Source organism: Canis aureus, chromosome 4 (assembly GCF_053574225.1).
Source record: "Canis aureus isolate CA01 chromosome 4, VMU_Caureus_v.1.0, whole genome shotgun sequence".
Classification (NCBI taxonomy): domain Eukaryota; kingdom Metazoa; phylum Chordata; class Mammalia; order Carnivora; family Canidae; genus Canis; species Canis aureus.
The window spans coordinates 88423459-88444559 of record NC_135614.1 but is presented as its reverse complement, the minus strand read 5'-3'; the positions used below and the strand labels follow the sequence as shown (position 1 = coordinate 88444559).

The following is a 21101-nucleotide window of genomic DNA, read 5'->3' as shown; positions in this document are numbered from 1 at the left end:
GACTCTCAAGACCCTTCCTGGAATTTGCAGTCCCTTCCTTCACGCCTGTGTCTGTGCTCGTGGGGAGGTCGTGACTGTGGACGACAGGAGTCAAAGGAAAACAATCCTCTGCTTAGAACTGCAGAGAACCACCCCCAGTCCCGTGGGGACGTAAGAACCTGGTCTTGGGAGATATGGAATTCAAAATAGTGAATTCAATGTGTAAAAACTCTCTCTCTCTCTCTTTTTTTTTTTTTTGCTTGCTTAAATTCAATTAATCAACATATGGTGTATTATTAGTTTCAGAGATTCATCAGTCTTGCATGTGACTCCCAGGGCTCATCCCATCAGGCGTCCTCCTTGATGCCCGTCACCCAGTGACCCTGCCCCCCACCCCTCTCCCCTCCAGCGACCCTCAGTTTGTTCCCTGTGATTAAGAGTCTCTGATGGTTTGTCTCCCTCTCCCGTTTCATCCTGTTTTATTTTGCCCTCCCTTCCCCTACGCTCCTCTGTTTTGTTTCTTAAATTCCATATATGACCATACAAGAATTGTCTTTCTCTGATGGATGTATTTTGCTCAGCATCATACCCCCTAGTTCCATTCATGTTGTTGCAAATGGCAAGATTTCATTTTTTTTTTTGATGGCTAATTCAGTGCATAGAATCTCTCTCTTATCTATTTCCTCAAGGAATGGACAAAACATAATAAACACCGGGAAAAAAGTAATTGATTGGCAAGAAAGACCCAAAGAAAGAAAGAGGTACAGCTTCATACCATTGCCATGAAAGTGGGGTAGGGTGCCAAGAAGGGAAACAGAAGATTCCAGCATGGTTTTGCTCCGTCTCTAAAAATGCTCATCAAGCTTCCCAACTCAGTGATGGGGACTGAAGGGGTAAGTCCAGGGAAAAGATGAAAAAAAAGTGGCAGCAGCCGAGTCCTCAGGTTACCAGCCCAGAGCCGACCAGTGAGCAAAGGATGCATGGGCTTTCTGGTTTTCCGGGGGTCACCCCCGACCTGGGGCTGAGCCAAGCCCTGCAGGAAGCTCCAGGAACGTTGCTCCATCCAGCACCGGGTGCGGCCGACGTTGGCACAGAATCCTGGTTGAGCGAGAACATCTCAGGCAGGAGAGCGGAGCCCAGGTGCTGGGTGATTTATGATTTTATTATTTTCGGCTTTAGTCCTCTTCCTCAACAAATGCTTTGTAATGAGCATATGCCTTTAAACGATAAAAGTAACCAAATCACAATCATTTAAGAAAAACAAAGAAGCCATAAAAAAATAACAAAAAACAAAACCTCAATCTTGAGAAATCCCTTTCTGGCTTTTCCTTGGGTCCCTGAGGGAAGGAACCCCAGTTGGCCAGTCCACGCTCTCCCGTGGGCCCGTGGCCGCAGCTGATGAGCCGTGAGCCCGCCCAGCTGGTTGGAAAGGCTCCAGAGGAGGGCTACCCAGGTTGGGTTTTTTGAGGACGAGCGTATTTGGGAAAGGAGCCGGATTTTCCAGCGTCCCAGCGGTGTCTGCCCTTTCCTCAGCCAGCTGGAACTGGAGTGACAAATCCTCACACGGTTCCTTAGGACACCTGACCCCCCACGCCCTGCCCGGGGGCCTTGGCCCCACGCACCCTCACATCACCTTCCCGCCTGTGAGGCCTGAATACTGCAGGCTTAGGTCCTTGGGTGCGGGGCTCCAGCGACAGGAGCCCGTCCACAGGAGACCGTGCGCATGGGGCCGTGGCACACGGGATGATGTGGGCATCACATCCTCGCTGGCAGGGTTTATATGCTTTGCATTTCTCCCCCCCACCCCCCAATTTGCAAAATGGACACGTGCTGTGTATAGGTCAGGACTATTATGATTTGCAACAGAATAAGAAATCCTTCAGGGGATTTTTAAATACTTATTCCCCCCCTCCCCCTCCCCCTGCCGCCCCCACGCACAAGGACACAGTAATTGAATTAATTCCTCCGTAGAAGGGATTGCTTAAGCGAGGACAACTAGCTGGGAAGGAAACACAGAACAAATAAAAGGAAATAACTCCTTGGCGCAGCTTGTGGTCGCCAAAGGAATTTGCTGTCACAGAAGGTCAGAGGGTCGAATGCAGTCGTTGGGTGACCTGAGAGGCAAGCCAAAGGAGGCGGCTTGGGGGGGCGCAGGGGGCCCCGGTTCTCAGCTGGCACCGGGGATGCCACGGGGCCCAGAGGAGTTTCAGCCCCAGCTGGTGACAGGAGCGTCCTCCCGGCCTTGACTCGGATCTTCGGCCCAAGGCCTGGCCGAGAAGTGGCTCAGGAAGACTGAGGCTACGTTGGTTTTCACGTGCCGGGGACCCTGGGCCTGCTGCAGGGCTCCCGCGGGAGGTGGGGGGGATGGGGGGGAGGAGGGTACTCCCGAATGGGCTCGGGCCTCTGCTGACCTCAGGGCAGCGGGCCGTGCTGGCATCAGGGCCGGGCAGGAGGGAAGGGCTCGCCGTCCTCTGGACAAACAGCCACCTAAGAAAATAATTCTAGGACAACCAATGAGCGCCGTGACACCTGCGGGGTGAGAGCACCCGGGACCCTGGATGCAATGCCTGTGGCTCGGGGGGCTCAGGATGTGTTTCCCCAAGCTTCCCTAAACTAAGAATCATCCTTACAAACCTGTCAGAAAGGGGTGCCGAGCCGGCTCAGCCGGGAGACGATGCAACCCTCCATCTCAGGGCCTTGGGGTGAAGGCCCACGTGGGGTGTGGAGCCTACTCTAAAAAAAATAAAATAAAAAATTATTTATTTATTTATTTATTTATTTATTTATTTATTTAAAATTAAAAATTAAAAAAAAAAAAAGTTTGCAGGAAAGACAGAGTCTTTGATTCCAACCCAGGCCTACGGAATGAGAAGGTCCAGGGCAGAGCCGGGAATCTGCGCACAGAGGGCCCCCAACTTAGGATGGTTTGATTTCACAATTTTCCAACTTTACGATGGTGTGGAATTCATACGCGACTGGTAGAAACTGTCCTTCGGACTTTGAATTGGGATCTTTCCCCAAGTCGTCTCTGGAGAGGCTGGCCAGTGGGGAGGCTCCCCGCCAGCCCAGCCACCACAGGGGGCGGCGACTGTTACGGTGACAGGCCCCCAAACGCAGGCAGCCTCTCCGTGCATCCCCCCAGGACAGGGGCCGATCCGTCCCGGGGGATAGTCCGATGGTTCTGCTCAACTGCAGGCTCATGGAAATAGTCTCTAGCAGCACATTTATGATGATCAGTAGGTTCGGCGTATTAAACGCATTTTTAATTTAGGATATTTTCGACTTGCTACGGTTTATCGGGCTGTAACCCCGTCGTAAGAGCAGGAAGGTCTGTCCTCAGCAAGGACCCTGGGAGATGTCACCCCAGAGCCTTTCTGGAAGCCTGGCTCGGGATGGGGGGGGGCTTGTCAGGTGAAGTGGGAAGCAGGTTCCCCCAGGATAAAGAGGTCCCCCTCGGATGTCTGTGCGCACGAGCTGTCCAGGGCTGCGTTCATCTTTTTGTTTTTTTTTTAAGATTTTATTTATTTATCCATGAGAGACACAGAGAGGCAGAGACCCAGGCAGAGGGAGAAGCAGGCTCCGTGCAGGGAGCCCGACAGGGGACTCGATCCCGGGACCCCGGGGTCACGTCCTGGGTCGAAGGCGGCGCTAAACCGCTGAGCCCCCCGGGCCGGCCCAGGGCTGCGGTCAAAGGCAGACCTGCTGCGGCGGCGCTGGCGGGCCCGGGATTCCGTTGCTAAGCAGGCCCCGTTATGCCAAAGCGGGTGGCCTGCTGACCTCTCTGTGTCTTCGTAATCAAGTACCAACAATCTGGACACGAGGTCCTTGGTGGTCCCAGCTCTCGGCCTCTCCAGACAGTCCCCTGCCCTGCGCACCCCGTATTCCGTTCTGACGAACTCCCCTGTGTTTGTCTACACCCACTGGCCCCTACGTTCCCTTCTACTCACCCTCTGCCTCTCTGTGCGACCAGCCTCTGGTTCCATATTTGGGTTCCTAGGCACCCTTTGGGCCCCCACTTAACCTGCATTTCTTTTGAGAAACATCTCCCGATGCCCCAAAACCTGGGTTAGGGACCCACGCTGAGTATCTGGCTGCACCTTTTACTCTCCCCCCATGGCGAATTGGTGATTGCGTGTTTGCTCGTCGCGCTGACCCGGAGCCGTGCGATCTGGGTCTCTGTTCCCAGGACACGCAGCCGGACTGCAAGGAAGCACTTCAGCAATAGAGGTTCAGGAGGTGAATTAAATCGAAGGTCCACACCAAACAGATGGGAAAGGATTTGCAAAGCTCTGAGACTTGAATGTTGCGCAAGATGTTTTTGGGGCCCAAGGAGGAGTTCGGTGTGAGCGAGGCTCCTAAATCACAGGGAACAGCACGTGCAGAGACAGCAGGACGCGAGCACCCCTCGAGGCCTCCGGGCGGCTCTGGAGGCAGAAACGACTGTCTGAGCACCGGGATCTTGGGCTTAACTTTCCTTCAGTCATGAAACCTTTGAGAGGCTAATGAGAGCTATAGATCCTACCCCCGAAAAAAATCCTCCTGCAAATGAAAACACTAGGAACATTTTGAAACAATTTTGATGAGTGTGGAGGCCTAGAGCCTAAGGACCCCAGGGTCAGAACTTTGCCTTAAAGGAGACCCTGTAGGGAGAGTAACGTTGGCAGAAGAGGAGCTGGGAGTGGGGTTGGATGAGGGAGTGGGGGGCGGGGGCGGCTGTTTTTTAAATAAAGATAAGGGAACACACCATTCTTTAGGTCTTGTCTGTGGCAGCCTGGGTGCTACGAGGACAGTTGAATAATTGCAACAGAGATCGTACAGCCTGGAAAGCTCAAAACGGTCCTAACCGGCGTTTTATGGAAAGTACTCACTGATCAGGGGGGGTGGCTCTGCATATGTTCTGGTTTGGTGGGTTTTCTACACGTACAGTCTGCAGTTGGTGTCCTTTTATTTAAAAAAAAAGAATTTTAGGGACGCCCAGGTGGCTCAGCAGTTGAGCATCTGCCTTCAGCCCAGGGCGTGACCCCGGGGTCCTGGGATCGAGTCCCCCATCGGGCTCCCTGCACGGAGCCTGCTTCTCCCTCTGCCTGGGTCTCTGCCTCTCTCTCTGCATCTCTCATGAATAAATAAATAAAATCTTTTTTTTTTTAAAGAATTTTATGCACTTTAAATTGTCTTTCCTTTTCCAGGTTAAAGAAATAAATTAAAAACCAAAACAACAACAAAACCCAGGAACGCCTAGTGCCAAATAGCGGCCTGGTCATTAAAATTTTTTTGAATCAGAAATTTAAAATTATGTAAATATCTTCAGTGGATGACTTCCAGTTGGATCCAGCCTCTCCCCACGTGCTCCTTAAGGAGGTGGGTGGCAGCATGGGGATGTGCAGCGGTGAGCCGCCTCCACCAACGTGCCCAGGTTATTTAGCCACTGGGCACCTCTGTTTCCCTTTTGTAGCAAAAAGGAGCAGATGCCCATTTTGCACAGAGTTGCCGTGAAGAGTAAGCGACAGCGCGCAGGCGGGGGGATAGTTCCCACGAGCGGTTCCCATCGTGTAGCCCACGACGCTGGTGTGGAAAGCGGTCAGCGGGCGCTGGTGTCCGGTAGAGTCTGTTCCCAGCCCAGGTTTACTCCGTTGACATCTACGTGAAAACGGCTCCAGTAACTGCCCACTTCGGCCCCGGGGGCCGGATACCGCCACAGCCCAGGGGGTGGACTGTACTCAGTTCTGGCGGAAAGCCCGTCCACTGGTTGGATCAATGAAGGATGGTGTTGAGAGCCTTTTATGAGCATCAGAAGAGGGAAATGCCCTTTAGTGACTTAAACAAGAATCCCATCGTCCTACCTTTATAAATGCAAGGCCTGTAATGGGGGGATGGTGGGAACATGAGCAACTCTGAGCAAGATTGTATTGGGGTGAGAAACAAATCAGGCAAAGGATCGTGAACTTCCAAGTCTTCCATTAAAAGGAGAAAAGACTTCCTTAAAGAGGTGAGGCAGGGATGCTTGGCCGAGGAGGAAGTGGCCCATTGTCACTTCCCAGCACCCTGCCGGGCCTCCCTCTGCACCCTGGTCAGTCCTACCCGGTTTTGTTCCCAGCAGACATGTTTGAAGAACCCCTCGTAACAGTGCTTACCGTGTAGACGGGGCTACGATGACCTCCTCAGTCCTTCCCAGGGACCTTTTGTTTTCTGCCTCCTGGTAATCTCTCCCCTTGGCTGTTGAAACAATTTATGCGTGTGCTCACTTTTCCTCCTTTTTGGTTCTCATAGATTCTTTATCCAAGGTTCCCGAGCATGGAAACACACTGACTCTTTTTAGACAATTTTTTGTTTGTTTGTTTGAAACTTTTTTTGGGGGGGGGGCATTTCATATTGATTTCTCTCTTTTTTCTTTTTTTTTTTCTCTTGTGGTAAGAGCAGACACCATGAGCTCTACCCTCCCCGTAAGTGGCAAGTCTCCGTACAGTCCTGAGAACCAAGCGGACTACGTAGTCTCTTCATCCCGTGTAACCGACACTTTCGTGAACAGCAACCCCCTCCCTATTCCGTCTCCTTGCTGGAGGGCCTTTTGAATTTACGACACCGATAGACTGAGAAGACCCATGGGATGATTTTAGGACAGGGGTTAGAGGAGAGAGAGAAAATGTAAGAGGGGAATTGATCTACTTTCTAAAAGACACACCCCCTCCCTGTCACGAATACATTGCATCCAACTGGGGGAAATGAGAAGCTTTCGAACTTAAGAGTCACAAGAAAATATAGAAGCTACCAGAATCACGGCGACAAGAAAGGTCCTGAATCGCAAAATACAAACCGAGATGGAAACGACTGAAGAATGAAAAAGGTTCCATGGGAACCCAAGGATGGAGCTTCAGTCTGGAAGTCCGCTGTCTCTGGGACTCCCGTTGCCCGCCACCGTGGTGTTCTTGGGAACCTTCTAGATCATTCTTCTCCATCACAAAAAAGGTGTGGACCAGCCCGGCTTCCTCTCTAATTAAAGAGAAAAGGGTGGTCACATCCGGCACCTGCCCAACACGGTGCGTGGGCTGGAGCTACCTGTCTCCTCTGCTTTTCCCACTAGAAAGAAAAGAGAACCGTGGAAGAGGAAGGCAAAATTTTGTCCTTCTGTAAACAAGTTGATTTCTTTCTTCACCTTCGAAAAGAAGATTTGTGAGACTTGATGAGTACATCTCTGTAAAGTGCTTTGATACTTTGAGAAGAAAAAAATGATCCATGAATGGACTTAATCTAGCCTGAATGATCTGAAATAAAGCCGTAGTAGTTTGGGATTAAAATCTTTCGTTTTTCTGTGAAGACCTGCTTTTTACATACATTTATTTGTTTATTTATTTATTTATTTATTTATTTATTTATTTATTTATTTATGATTTTATTTATTGGACAGAGAGAGAGAGAGAGAGAGAGAGGGAGAGAGCACAAGCAAGGGGAGCGGCAGGCAGAGGCAGAGGGAGAAGCAAACTCCCCGCTGAGCAGGGAGCCTGATGTGGGGCTCGATCCCAGGACCCTGAGATCATGACTGAGCCCAAGGCAGACGCTTCACCAGCCACCCAGGAGCCCAGAACACCTGGCTTTTAGAAAGTTTGAGTGAACCACCACCTGCACAGTAAGGTTCACTCTAGAAAATATTTAAATTTCTCTTAAGTTTTACTTTAAACTAAACTCTTCAGAGAACAGATGCAGTAACGAGTCCAGCTCAGGGCACAAACACAATGGATAAGCGTGTGTTCCTTCCATGACATTTTGTTCTTTGGGAGTTATTGTCATCATACGAAAACCCTGATGTGGTTTGAGTTAGATTAAGAGATATTAAAAAAAAAAAAAAAAAACGAGCAGCAATCACTTTCATGTTCCGCCTGGAAGGACAACATCTGAGGGGTTGTATGAGGCCCACGGTCCAACATGTCTTGGATACGACAGAGGAGTGAATCGTAGCACAAACAAGCGAAAAAAAAAAAAAGGGGAGGAGGGATAATGCCATATGATTACCTAATTTTTATTTTCATCTTGTCCCCCCAGATTTTACTTCCATGGATTTTCATAAAAGGGCCTCAGGTTATTTATTGTCTCCTTTTTTTTTTTGTTTATTTTCATCAAAACCCAAGACGAAAGGGAGATACATGATCTCTCTTTCCTTCCTTCTTCCTTTTTCCATCTCTGCCCTTAACCTCAACCTCCCTGCATCCTCCACGAGCCTCATTTTAAATGTGGATGAACCACAAACACTCTGTGGGAGGGAGACCCAAGCCCTCCGGAAGGAATTTTGCCCGTCAGCGTCTGCGTAGACCGGTGTTCTGCTGAGGTTTACGGTGACGTGGGGTGCGCTGTGGAACCCACAGGCAGGCGGGCAGGAGTGACCCTTGGGCCCTGACACCGTGACCTCGTCCCCGTGGGGAGTCGCCCAGGACGGAGGACAGTGATGAGGCAATGGGATTGGACAGAGTGACACAAGGAAAGGGAAGGGGGAGAGAGGCTCTTGCTTGGAGCCGCAGGCCGTCCCTAGCCGTCCCTAGCTGTCACTAGCGGCCTTAGCCGCCCCTGCTGCTTCTCACTGGATATCATGATATCCGCTCTGAGCGCTGCTCGCGTGTCGCCCGTGTAGCCGCGGCCTCCTGGGAGTGTGAAGTGATTTTGCTCTCAGCTGCGGCATCGCACAGACGTCCCCCCCTCTGGTCTGATGACAGTGCACAGTCTCTGCAGGGCAGGTTACGTACAGAAGCCCCTTTCTCCTCCGTGCGGTAGATGAACACCGATTTTTTTTTCCGATTTATGACTGAGCTTTTCCTGGAGAGCTGGTCACTTTTGTTTGGCATGTGTCTATCTTTTTTCTGCTGCTAATCTTTTAGGGACTTTTTATATGTCCTTGCTCATTTCCTGCAGCTGCGCATGATGTGTCAACTATCTCAACAAGCCAGGGCCGTCTTCCCCTCAGTCAAGAAGAAAAGGAAGGAAGGGAAGGAAGGGGTCGGGTCTTCCTCCAACAGAATTCCATTTCTCTTTCATTTTTCCCTCTCCCTCTTCAGCGTGGATCTTCAGGAACAGACCCGGGTTATCTAAATGAATCTCAGTTTCATTCATTCATAAATTTCTTCATGGAGCCCCTGGTGGTTGTGTCACGATGAGCAAGATCGATTCTGAAAGTCGGAGTGCATTCTAGAAGGCAGGCCCCTTGTGAAATAAAAATTGGAAGATGTCGGGAAGGGATGGATTGGCGTGGACCAGGAGGAAGAAAGAAAGATAGAAAGCAGAGACCGGAGAGGAAGGAAGGAACAGGGAAGGAGAATAAAACGGGAAAGAAAAGGACGCGTTTCTGAAAAACAGGAACAAAAGAAAGATTAATTCGGAACCGAAGGTGTGCGGATGAGTCTATCCGGTCCCTGGAGACCAAGCCCGTCGCTTATTGTTAGTCTCTATCCGCCAAGAATTCTCAAGGAAGAGCAGAAATAAGATTTAAAACTTTGCAGACGCATGTTTGTCTTTGGCTTTACTTGTTTCCTGAAATAAATGAGGAGAAAGGTTCCTAACGTGGGTAACAGATTTTACTTCTCTATTGAGGAACTTCAAGCATGTGGGAGCTCTTAACATCTAGACGGTTTGCAGTCTGTACTTTGTTGCTTATAGATCCCTTTTCTTTTTTTTTTAAGTTTTTAAGATTTTATTTATTTATTCATGAGAGACACAGAGAGAGAGGCAGAGCCACAGGCCGAGGGAGAAGCAGGCTCCATGCAGGGAGCCTGAGTGGGACTCGATCCTGGGACCCCGGGGTCACGCCCTGGGCTGAAGGCAGATACTCCACCACTGAGCCCCCTGGGGGCCCCTATAAATCCCATCTCTATCTCATGGCCCAGGTGGGGGGCTTCGTGGACGCCCAGGGCGCTGGGGACAATCCCTGGGCCGCGTCCCATCCTCTCGCCCAGAAGCCAGAACGTTCTGTGTCAGTCAGTGGGAGGGAGATGGGACACCTCGTGTCCTCCTCCCACAGCCCTCGCTGGTCTGCTCTCCAACAATCCCTGGTGACAATCAGGTGCCGAAGGTTGTCTCTGAACCCCAGGGGCTCCTTGCTGGCGAGGTCCCCGGCTCACGGCCTCAGCGACACACACAGCAGTTGGGGCAGGAGAGCGACAGGGACATTCCTCCGTCAAAGGCCGCAGGTGCGGGCGTGTGGAAGGCAAATGTGCCTGCATCCTTGACCGCTGCAGGAAGTCGGGGAGAGGAAGTTTGCCCGCGGGGTGTTGGGATATTTTTGGCAGCGATGTCCTCACTACCTGCACAGTGTGTTTGTGTCTATTATGATGTTTACTGCGCCTTGACAAAGAATAGGTACTAAATTGGGATCTGATGAACTTCTCAGCTGGAGAGAGGACTGGCTCTAACAGAGAAACAACATTTGGGATTTGAGATGTTGTGTTTTCTTTGAGTTTGCGTTCAGATGTTAGGATAAGGAAGGGAAAAACACTTCCAGAAGGCAGAACCAGTTGAGCTTTGTCCAGCGCGGGGAAGAAAAATGGAAATGTTTGACGTGAGCTTTGCGGTTGTTTTGTCTGAAAAGATTAAGGCTCGAGGCTCTGTTCGCCTCACCACCACATCCTCTTACACTTTTAGTTTGGCTGGTGAGTTTTTTTTTTTTTTTCTTCAAGAATCTGTTTGATTTCAGCAAGGGTTTGGTGCCTCTGGATGGTAGATTTACTATAAAGCTGGAAATCTGGATTTTGATCACCTTTCAGGACCAGTGGTGTTTTGGGGGTTGTCACTGGAAAGGAGTTGAAAGCTCTGTAAAACCTCTACTTCCCTCTTGTACTCAAGGGATGGAGTCACACCACTTGTGTGCTTGTCTCTAGACTTGTCAGGAGCCCCTAGCAACACAATTTAAAATAGTTTAGGCCGGGGCTGGAAGGAGAAGATGAATGCTTCCCTCAGAGGAAAGTGATGGGGGGCGGGGGTCTAGATGGAGGGGCCTCTGGGCAAAACCCCCCTCGCCAGAGGATAATTAGTGTGTGGAATGGTGAGCAGAGATTATTCTTGTAGAAAGTCCCTTGTAATTACCCACCAGGAATGTTCTCAGGACATCTTTTCCCCTTTATTGAAGGGTTGTGAGACCACGGAATGATCAATGTTCCACCTTTTATCTAAAGGAGAAGTCCCTTTTTTTCCTTACTTTGCCTATCAAGAGGGTAGGGGTTCATTAGTTAATCCACTTTCAAAATCTCTCTACATCACACCCACCCACACCGTGTATAAATTGCATTTACTGTTTTAGATGTACGTATATATACGTATGAGAACAGGAAATGACTCTTGCTTGTGGAATCAGCTCGTCAGGCCCAAGTCACGTGTGTTACTCGTCGTGTGGGCGCCTACCTGCCCGCTGGAGCTTCCCTACAGCGGAGGTGAGCCCTGGGCTCATCCTGCTGCACTTCTCGTTGTGCCCACTTGGCTTTGACAGCAGAACAATGGCCTTTCTCTGCCTCACCCTTTGCCTTCTGGTGCTGAAAAGTTGCTTTTCTGGTTGCTCATTCTTGACTTATTTACTCCTCCCTGATTATTTCCTTCAGAGGGTCGCCGTTTTGCCCGTTTTCTGATGTGTCAGCTCAGAGACGTCTGAGAAAGGGAAAAGTTATTTAAGAACTGGGTAAATAAGGGGATAAAAGCTTTTTATGGGAAATCAATCAACTGCCTCAAACTTAGGACATTCTTAATTATCCATGCTTAACAGTGTCCATGAAGAGAGATGACTTTGAAATACATATAATTAAAAACCTTCAGTAAACCCACGGTGCGACTTATTCCTCTAGCACACTTGTATTTTTAAGGAGCATCTCTTTTCCTTTTTCTGTCCAATATTTGATTCTATTAAGAACCACAAAAATGTACCTGAGGCAGTCTGCAGAACAAGTGGACTGAAATAGAGAATTAGAACAATGGTCATCTACAATGTCATAACGAAATGCTCCAAATTTGAAAATTAAGTATAAAATTTACACTTTTAGTTTGGCTGGTGAGTTGGTTTTTTTTTTGTTTGTTTGTTTGTTTGTTTGTTTTTTACTGCTGCCCTTATAATGATTACCATATTTATAGAAACCGTTGAAAAAACAAAGGACACATTTATAGAGACAAGTAGAATGGTGGTTGCTAGAAATTGGGTGGGGAGATGGGGAATTGGTGTTTAATGGGTACAGAGTTGAAGTTTGGGAAGATGATAAAAATTTGAAGGTGGATGCTGGTGATGGTTGTACCATTTCTGAAGTTACTTAATGCCACTGACCCATACAGTTAAAAATGGGAAAGGGGCACGTGGGTGGCTCAGTGTATTGAGCATCTGACTCTTGATCTCAGCTCTGGTCTTGACCTCGGGGTTGTGAGCTCAAGCCTTATGTTGGGTTCCTCTCTGGGTGTGGAACTCACTTAAAAAAAATAAATGAAAAGAAAAAAATTTTAATGGCTAAAATGGGACATTTTATATATGTATATTTTACCACAACAAATAAATAGAAAGGAAGAAAAAAGAAAGAAAAAGAATAAAGCCAGCGCCATCTACAAGCTATCAGTTGAATTAACTCAAACATTTATTATTATTGAGACTTAGTAGAAAATAGGCAAAAGCCCTCTTTGAAATTACTGTTGGGGCATATCTCTACAAAAAGAAATTGCAGAGCTTAGTATTTATAGGATACACCATTGGGAGTAAAACACATGTGAAAAATATCGTGATGGAAAGCCTTTATTTAAAGTGTGGTTGAAGGCCGCTGACTCATTGGATAACTGGAGTATTTGTGGCTTGAGTAATGGCCGAGCCAAGAATCTTGGAGTCAGTTAGACTCTTTTTCCTTTGGAAAAAAAAAAAAGAAGGAAGGGTCAAGTAAATTCTATCCCACTCTATCTTGGATATTTTGTTCAACAATGATTTTGACCAACCCCAAATTCCTCAAATGAGGGAGGAATGTTCAGTGTTTTTGTAACCTTGATTAGCTGTGATATTACTCCATACAAGGAGGCATACGCACATGGGGGCAAGAGGCAGAAAGGAAAGAGCTAAATCAAGAAACTGTTTTTGCTCTCACGTGATGGATGGCTTATGAATGGGGTCAACGCCACTGCTGGTCTCATCCTGAAAAAAGACACTCTTTAACCAGCAGGGCAAAACAGCTAGACTCACGTGCGAAGCAACTCTGTTGACTCAACTAAACATCTGCGGAAAGTCTTACGTTATTCTGTTAAGGCATATTGATTATTTATTTTCCTAAAGTTGTGCTGATTCCTGCATGTTTTCTGGCTGGGTTAAAGTGATAATTTATCAGTTAGGTTCTGGGAACTGCCAATGGCCCAGAGTTGCTATTTTCTGTGATGTCCCTGGGACTCCGTTAGCAGGGATCAGGTCATCCTAGGGATGCTGTTGAGCATGGTCAATCAAGGATGCTCCAGAGCCGGATGTCCTGGGCCGTGAAACCCCATCCGCCCCTTATAAGACGCGACCTTGGAAGCTTGCCCACATCTCTGTGCCTTTCTAGATGGTTTCCTGTCTATAAAATGATGATGGTTGTGGTAGGTCTTGCATCATTGATTTGTATGAAAATATGATCTTAAAAATGTGTGAGCTATTTAAAGCAGAACCTGGTGCATAGGAACTGAGCTGTGGAAGTTACTATTATTACCATTCTTCGTTCTCTTTGGAGGAAGAAATGGCTAAAACAGTGAGGGTGCAAGCTGGTGAGGTAGTCCTGTGGCCTGTGAGTCAGAGCTCGTTAGGCATTTGCACGGAAGAGTTCAAACTCCTGGGCTCTACCAAATCAGCACTTTGTACAATTTAGATATATTACAATTACACTTCTCAATTGCATCTTACTAAAGCTGCAAAAAAAAAACCAAAAAAACAGAAAAGGAAAAAATCCTTCATGGCTGCTGTACACATGGATAACAGAGAATAAAACTGGACTTAAGGAATCATTTCTACGTTCATTGAATGATTCGCCACATGCCAGGCAGTGGGGATACCAAGTCAGTGATGGCATGATTTATTAGGGTGCTTCGACTGATGGTGGAGACACACAAAGAGATTATTATGCAATACGTAAGTGTAAAGATAGAGACTTGCACGCTATCATGACGTATGAAAAAGGGGGATCCTCAGGGGTTAGTCAGGCAGAGGGTAGAGAGAAATAGAGAAAATTCCTATAGAGAGCAATCCTAGAAAATACTGACTTTGTCAAACAAAAGTTTATTTTGACTTTTAAAAAATGTGTAAATGTTTTAGTCTGTGTCTCAAAAAGGTAAGTTCTCTGTCTCTCTCTCTGTCTCTCCCCTATAAAAAATATTATTAGGGACTCTAAAAGAAATGACAAAGTTTGCTTAATTGTAATAAAAAATCTGGTGAATTACAAATAGTTTCATATATGTCATTATGTCATATTATTTTTAGTTGCTTTTTTTTCCCCATCAGGATGTAAATGAGAACATACCTTGTAATGAGCAGAGTCCCTTAACTGTCCCTTACTCTGTAACGTAGTACAGAGTACTACTCTCTCCATCATTCTCTATTTTTATTCCTTGTAATCTATTTGAGGAAGAAACCGGATTGTTTATGTCATAGAGTTTTCCATAGACAGATTTTGCTGATTGTGTCGCCATGGTGCCATATAATGATCCCCTCTATGCCTTATATCCCCTATAAATATCTAGTTAAATCTAAAGCCTTGTTCAGATTCAGTCTCAGGTTTTTTGGAGGAGATAGACCAACACTACTTCACGGTGTGGTGCCTTTCTATTCAGAGGCACTTACTGCCTGTCTTTTTGGGATGTTGGCGGCGGTTTGCACTCCGTGGGTAGATCTGTTCATTCATGGGGGTTAAAAAAGTGAACCTATTCTAATTCTATCATTTCTTCTTTAGCTGGAACTCTCTAAAGAGAAATTTGCCCTCACTTATTTGCTTAGTCAGTGGTATAGTTGGTCCAGCAAAGACAAGGTGAGCGCCTGATGAAAATCCGTATTGACAATGGCCTGTGCCACCAAGGAATTCACAACCTTTCAAGGCGATAAAATTCTATTTAGCATACACTTTACCAAAGCAAGAAGGCCAACCAATGGGTTTTTATAAATACTTGGCACAGGAAGAAGAAATTTCTTCTTGTAGCATAGCTTTAGGAACACTCAAACTTACCCCCAAGCTCAAGCTTTTAGTAAAAATAGGTTTTGTGTGTGTGTGTGTGTGCGTTTTTTTTACAGCAATTACAAAAAGATAATCTTGCTAAACTGAAATCCTAGACTACATCTGATATCATTTTAGTTTTCAGTGACCTACTTACTGCATGGCATGATTTACAGTTGAGGTTTATTGTGCTAGCGAAATAATGCTTTGGTCCTTCACTTAAAAAGAAAAAAAATCCTCTCAGTTTTATTCTCTAGTATGGAGTAAAACCTTTTACAGTCCAAATTGGCTCAAGGTTAAATTATTAGGACAACGGTGTACCTCTGGCCTAAAATGGATGTGCACCTTAGCATTGATGTATACAGTTCCTGTCAATCTAGTCCCAAGTGAAAACAGCTTCTGCATTTGGTGGGTGCCACAAAACAACAAGAGCAGCAGAAACCTAAGTAACCTCTGAGCTCCTGGGTGGACTCCTGTGTGACCTCAAGTGCCCAGGTCAAGTGACTTCAAGTCTCTGACTTCCTCCAATGGAAGACAGGTCGACCCAGATCCTGACCGGCTTTCCTCTTGCCCTCTCCCTCCAGATCACTTAAATCCTTTGTCTCCAACTACATTAGATCTATTCAGTGTTTCCCTTTTTAATGCCTCCACAATTTCTTAATTTCTACAAAGAGTGGATTGATTCCCACCCCCGGAATATGCCAGCAGGAAGTGGCGGGGTGTGCATATTGGATGGGCCCCAGTTTAAGGAACAAGCCAACAAGGGGAATATTGTCTTTCTTTCCTTTCTGTCTTTCTTTCTTTCTTTTTATTTTTTTTAGAGCGTTTTCCTTTCTTATCCAGATTAGTGTGACCTCGGCACAATACAACCATATACTACTTTTAACGGCAAACTTAAATGTCACCTGGGTTGTGTCGGTGCTTTTCTATGAATGTAATGCGATAATCCCAACGGAGCCACCACAGTCACTTACTACTCGTAGCCTGATAAAAATGCTTTGTTGGGGCTATTATGATGTCTTTTATTTTTAATCCAGTTGAAAATGGAAGCATTAAAGAGCTTAGAAATATTAATGAGAAAATTCCTTGCTTTACATAGCAGAGTACCGCCCCTCACAATGAACTAGAATTAAATGTGTTTTGCTCCAGTTTAGCCTAAACAGAAGCATCTTCACTGAGGCTTTCAAGCTAGGCTTTTAAGAAAGAATCACATGACGCAGACATATACATGATGGAAATGCCCCGGCAGATAAAATTAACATTCTCTATTGCACCTGTAATGCAAGCAGTTCTAAAAAGAGCTGCTAAATAATGTACACTCTGTGATGGTTTAAAATGCAGCTGTGCTCTTTTCTATTTTAAAAATCCGGAGGGTTAAAGCCTAATCTAATCCTTTCTTTGTCAAAGTTTCTTTCAAGCGATCAGACCCTAGGAAATGTTTTCATTGAGGACGGATGGGTTGTCTTGGATCTAACCTACATTATCAACAGGCTGCCCATATGCCTCTGAGGGCCTTCTAGTGTTTGCTTATTAACAGAACTTGCTATCTTACTCTCGTGCTAACTAAATAAACCTGTGCCGAAGCTCAAATGGGTGTTTAAAGCAGGTGGGTCTCTTTTTTTCTAAAGGACATGACTTGCTATCATACGTTGCCTCTGGGTACAGTCATGTCAGGCTGACTCATGACATGGCCCAGCAATTATGAGAGGGACTCACTCACCCGGCAAATGAGTTCCCCCTGAGAAAGGTCTCCCTCTCCTGGGGTCATCCTGTGGACTCATGATAGATCCCACTTACAACTTGGGTCAGGGTTCAAGCCTGATGGCACCTCACAGGCAGCAAGAGGGTAGGAAAAGGTTTATTGCTCACACAGTGAGGCTTTCTGCGGAGTGCGGGGTAGGCTTCCAGGCAGGGACTCGCGTTTCATCTCGTACACTCCCTGCACCAGTCCTAGCTCTGGCCTATCCTCTAAGGGCCCTGATTTCTTTGATTAGAGAATGCTACTATAAAACAGATCTAGGCGTGAGGTGTGCTTGTTGCTACCACACTGGGTTGTCAGTGTTTCTAGGTGGCCCTCGTAGCCAATAGAGCAAGGAAGTATGTGTGTAGGTATGGACCCTGTATATACACCTATAAATATCTGTACATTGCAGGATGTATCCATTTTTTATATTAAGCTAAACATTAGTTCATATTGATGTCTCCAGCCCGAATCAGTACCACCTGGATTATTCTAGTCTCCTTCCCCTGCTTGCCTATAACATCCCTCTTCACCAGAGAAACCGGGCTCCCACTGCCATTCATTTATTTAATTGTTCAGTTCTAGTTATACATATGTATTGTTTCCAGAACCATTAATCTGATTGGGGGAATATTTTATTTTATTTAAATTTTTAAAATTTTTATTTATTTATGATAGAGAGAGAGAGAGAGAGAGGCAGAGACACAGGCAGAGGGAGAAGCAGGCTCCATGCACCGGGAGCCCGACGTGGGATTCGATCCCGGGGCTCCAGGATCCCACCCTGGGCCAAAGGCAGGCACCAAACCACTGCACCACCCAGGGATCCCTGGGGGAATATTTTAAAACTTTATCTTCCAACTTATTTCCTGAGTTATTTTTCCTTAACTTTTTTTTTTTTTTTTTAATTTCCAGGATCTCTCTTTAAAAAAAGTGGATTGAGGGATCCCTGGGTGGCGCAGCGGTTTGGCGCCTGCCTTTGGCCCAGGGCGCGGTCCTGGAGACCTGGGATCGAGTCCCACGTCGGGCTCCCGGTGCATGGAGCCTGCTTCTCCCTCTGCCTGTGTCTCTGCCTCTCTCTCTCTCACTGTGTGCCTATCATAAATAAATAAAAGTAAAAAAAAAAAATAAAAAAATAAAATAAAATAAAAAAAGTGGATTGATAGGTTCTCTTCTCTTCCTAAGTATATTAATTATAGTTTCCACATTTCATTCTGTCTCCATTCTGTCTTCAGGATTGTCTCTGTTTCTTCTTTAGCTTTTTTGTTGTTGGTGGTGGTGGTTGGTATTAGCCATGGCCTTTTGTCTTGGAGGCCTGGGAGATTATACTGATTACTACTTTTACACAATAAAAAGCTAGCTAGATAGCCAGCCAGCCACAGAATGAGGTACTAAACACACTGACTGACAGCTGCGTATCCTGCAGTAGGACTTGTGGGCTGGTGAGCATCTGCAAGTTGGAGAGCCAGCATTTTCACCGTGGGCCCTCCGGAGAAGAGCAGTCCCTTCATAGGAAGAAATACATTTTACATAATGAACCAGTAAACACACATACGTACCAACCTCTCTACCCAGGTGTTACAAGACAATATTTATATTTAATAAATGCAAAATGCTCTGATGTTTTCCATTTTGAAAAGGTCATGACCTACTAAATTGGTTCTACAACTCAGGTCAAAACTTGAAAAAAGCCCTAAAAGCTTTTGTGAATTAGTCTCTACCTGTCTCTTCATTTTGATTTTTTTTTTCTTTTTTACCCATTCCTTATCAAACACTTTTGTCATGTCCAAACCCCTTAACATTCCTGGAAGTGCTGAGGTCTCTCTTCCCTCCGTATTTTGCACACGCTACTCCATTGCCTGATAGGTCTTCCTCCCTTTTCTGCCTACTAACTTTTTCATGTCCCATAGATTCGGCACAGTCATTACTTTACTTTGGGAAACTTTCTTGATCTGGTCTTCTTTCCCATTCCCCTCTCGTCCCCATGCAGAGGGAGTTTTATCTCTTCTCTTTTCCTTTGTTTCCATAGCAATTAGTACCTATGTCATTATCATATCTAACACACGCACTTTTTTTTTTTTTTTGGATTTTATTTATTTATTCATGAGAGACACAGAGAGAGGCAGAGGGAGAAGCAGATTCCCTGCGGGGAGCCTGATGCAGAACTCAATCCCAGGATCCCAGGGTCATGCTCTGAGTCAAAGGCAGACACTTAACCACTGAGCCACCCAGGCACCACACATGCATATGTTAATATAACCATTGATTTTTGTATCTGTGTCTCTCCTCTGACAACATATATTCAGGGTCTTTATTTTATTTATTTATTTATTTATTTATTTTGCAAACACACGAGGGTTATTCAGGGTCTTTATTTTGTACGTTGCCCTTCTTGGTTCTGGGGTTCTGATCAGACAAGGCTCAGATAAGAATCAGAGATTAGCATATACCTTCTACCTGGCCTTATAAGACCTCTGGTATGCTTTGTCAGGGCATGCAGCTTAGATCCAACTTGACTACTGAGAAATTTATTCTATAAACTCTACTTCCCCTACCCTAAACCTGCATCAACGCAGACCCGTGAGTCTAGATCTCACAGTCACTTGGAATAATACTGATTCCATAGAGGGCTGTAGCTGCCCCCACCTGCTGACCCCAGAATAGAGTGAGCTGTAGACATAGACCTCCAGGCCTCTGTTCAGAAAGACGGTGGGCCTGTGACTCTGAGCCAGATGTCCCCCTCTATGGGGGCAGGAGAGGAGAGAGGACTCTTGACTTGAGGTCATCTGGATAAAGCAATCCCCTTCCCTGTGCAGTAGAAAAAGAGGTGGAGAAAGGAAAAAGAGGTGTTTCCCTAATACTATTTCATCCTGGATGTATAAACACAACTCTGCTCCCCTTTGGAGGAAATGCCCTGTGGCTCCAGGTATTGAGGATCTCATTCTTATATCTATGTCCTTAGCATTTAGTAAAATAGTCACTGGGGTAAGCTGTAAGCTCAGCATTTATGGTTGGAAGGATAGATAAGGATAATGATGTTGGGGTGAGAAGACTGGAATTCATAACGATGGAACACACGATATTCAGGACAAGATAGTAGGGAAAAGGAAGAAGACAAAGAATTTAGAATATGATAATTAGGTGATTGATGGTTTCAACTGATTGTCTATCTTACTGGATATCTTAAATGGAATGGAGGTGGAAGTTTTTAAAGAAGAAATTGAGATTTTGTGAGACCTGAATATTAGAAGTATCATTAGTGTGAACACTAATATGGGAAAAGATGATGGCAGAGGATTAAATGAAGAGTGAGATGAAGTCATTCTACCATAATTTGAGGGTCCAACAGAATATTCTGGAAGCTTATAGATGACTAGACAGGAAGGACAAAAAGATTATTGTGTTAAAAATAAATACTCTTTTATTATATATATATATACACACACACATATTTTTGCACACATGCACAATCTTTCCAACTACTTTTAGTGAATGTTTTGTTATTGTTTTTTTGAAAGGTTTGCTTTTAGGATCAGAAATTAAACATCATTAGGCACAGTATTGCATTTTGGGTAAAATAGTAATGTACTGATGTAGTGAAAAGCTGGGACACCTGCACCCAATGTTCACAGCAGCAACGTCCAAAATAGCCAAACTGTGAAGGAGCCCTGATGTCCTTCGACAGATGATGGATAAAGAAGATATGGTCTATGTATACAATGGAATATGACTCAGCCATCAGAAAGGATGGATGCTTCGTCGTGGATGGAACTGGAGGGTATGATGCTGAGTGAAGTCAGTCAGTCAGAGAAGGACAAACATCATATAGTCTCACTCATATGGGGAATATAAGAAATAGTGAAAGGGATTATAGGGGAAAGGAGGGGAACTGAGTGGGAAAATTAGAGATGGGGACAAACCATGAGAGACTCCTAACTCTGGGAAACGAACAAAGGGTTGTGGAAGGAGAGGTGGGCAGGGGGTGGGGGTTACTGGGTGACGAGCACTGGGGGTTATACTATATGTTGGCAAATTGAATTTAAATTAAAAAATAATAAAAAATAAAATAGGAGTAATGTTTTAGAAAGGATGATGCTAGTTGCTATAACAAACACAAACACATTATACAAAAAGTACATGATAGAAGTTTGTTTCTTAGTCATGTAAAGTTCAAAATGGGTCTTCCTGAGACGCCTGGGTGGCTCAGTGGTTGAGCATCTGCCTTCGGC

At 45.8% G+C, this 21101-nt stretch overlaps 1 long non-coding RNA gene across 1 annotated transcript; it reads right to left on the bottom strand.

Moving 5' to 3' along the window:
- Positions 1-741: 741 nt before the first annotated feature.
- Positions 742-6224, bottom strand: LOC144311972 (uncharacterized). The gene is made up of 3 exons (XR_013377448.1): positions 6111-6224; positions 2614-2712; positions 742-1196 (listed from the first exon to the last, which is right to left on the bottom strand). It is a non-coding gene; the product is annotated as an uncharacterized LOC144311972 (long non-coding RNA).
- Positions 6225-21101: the final 14877 nt, after the last annotated feature.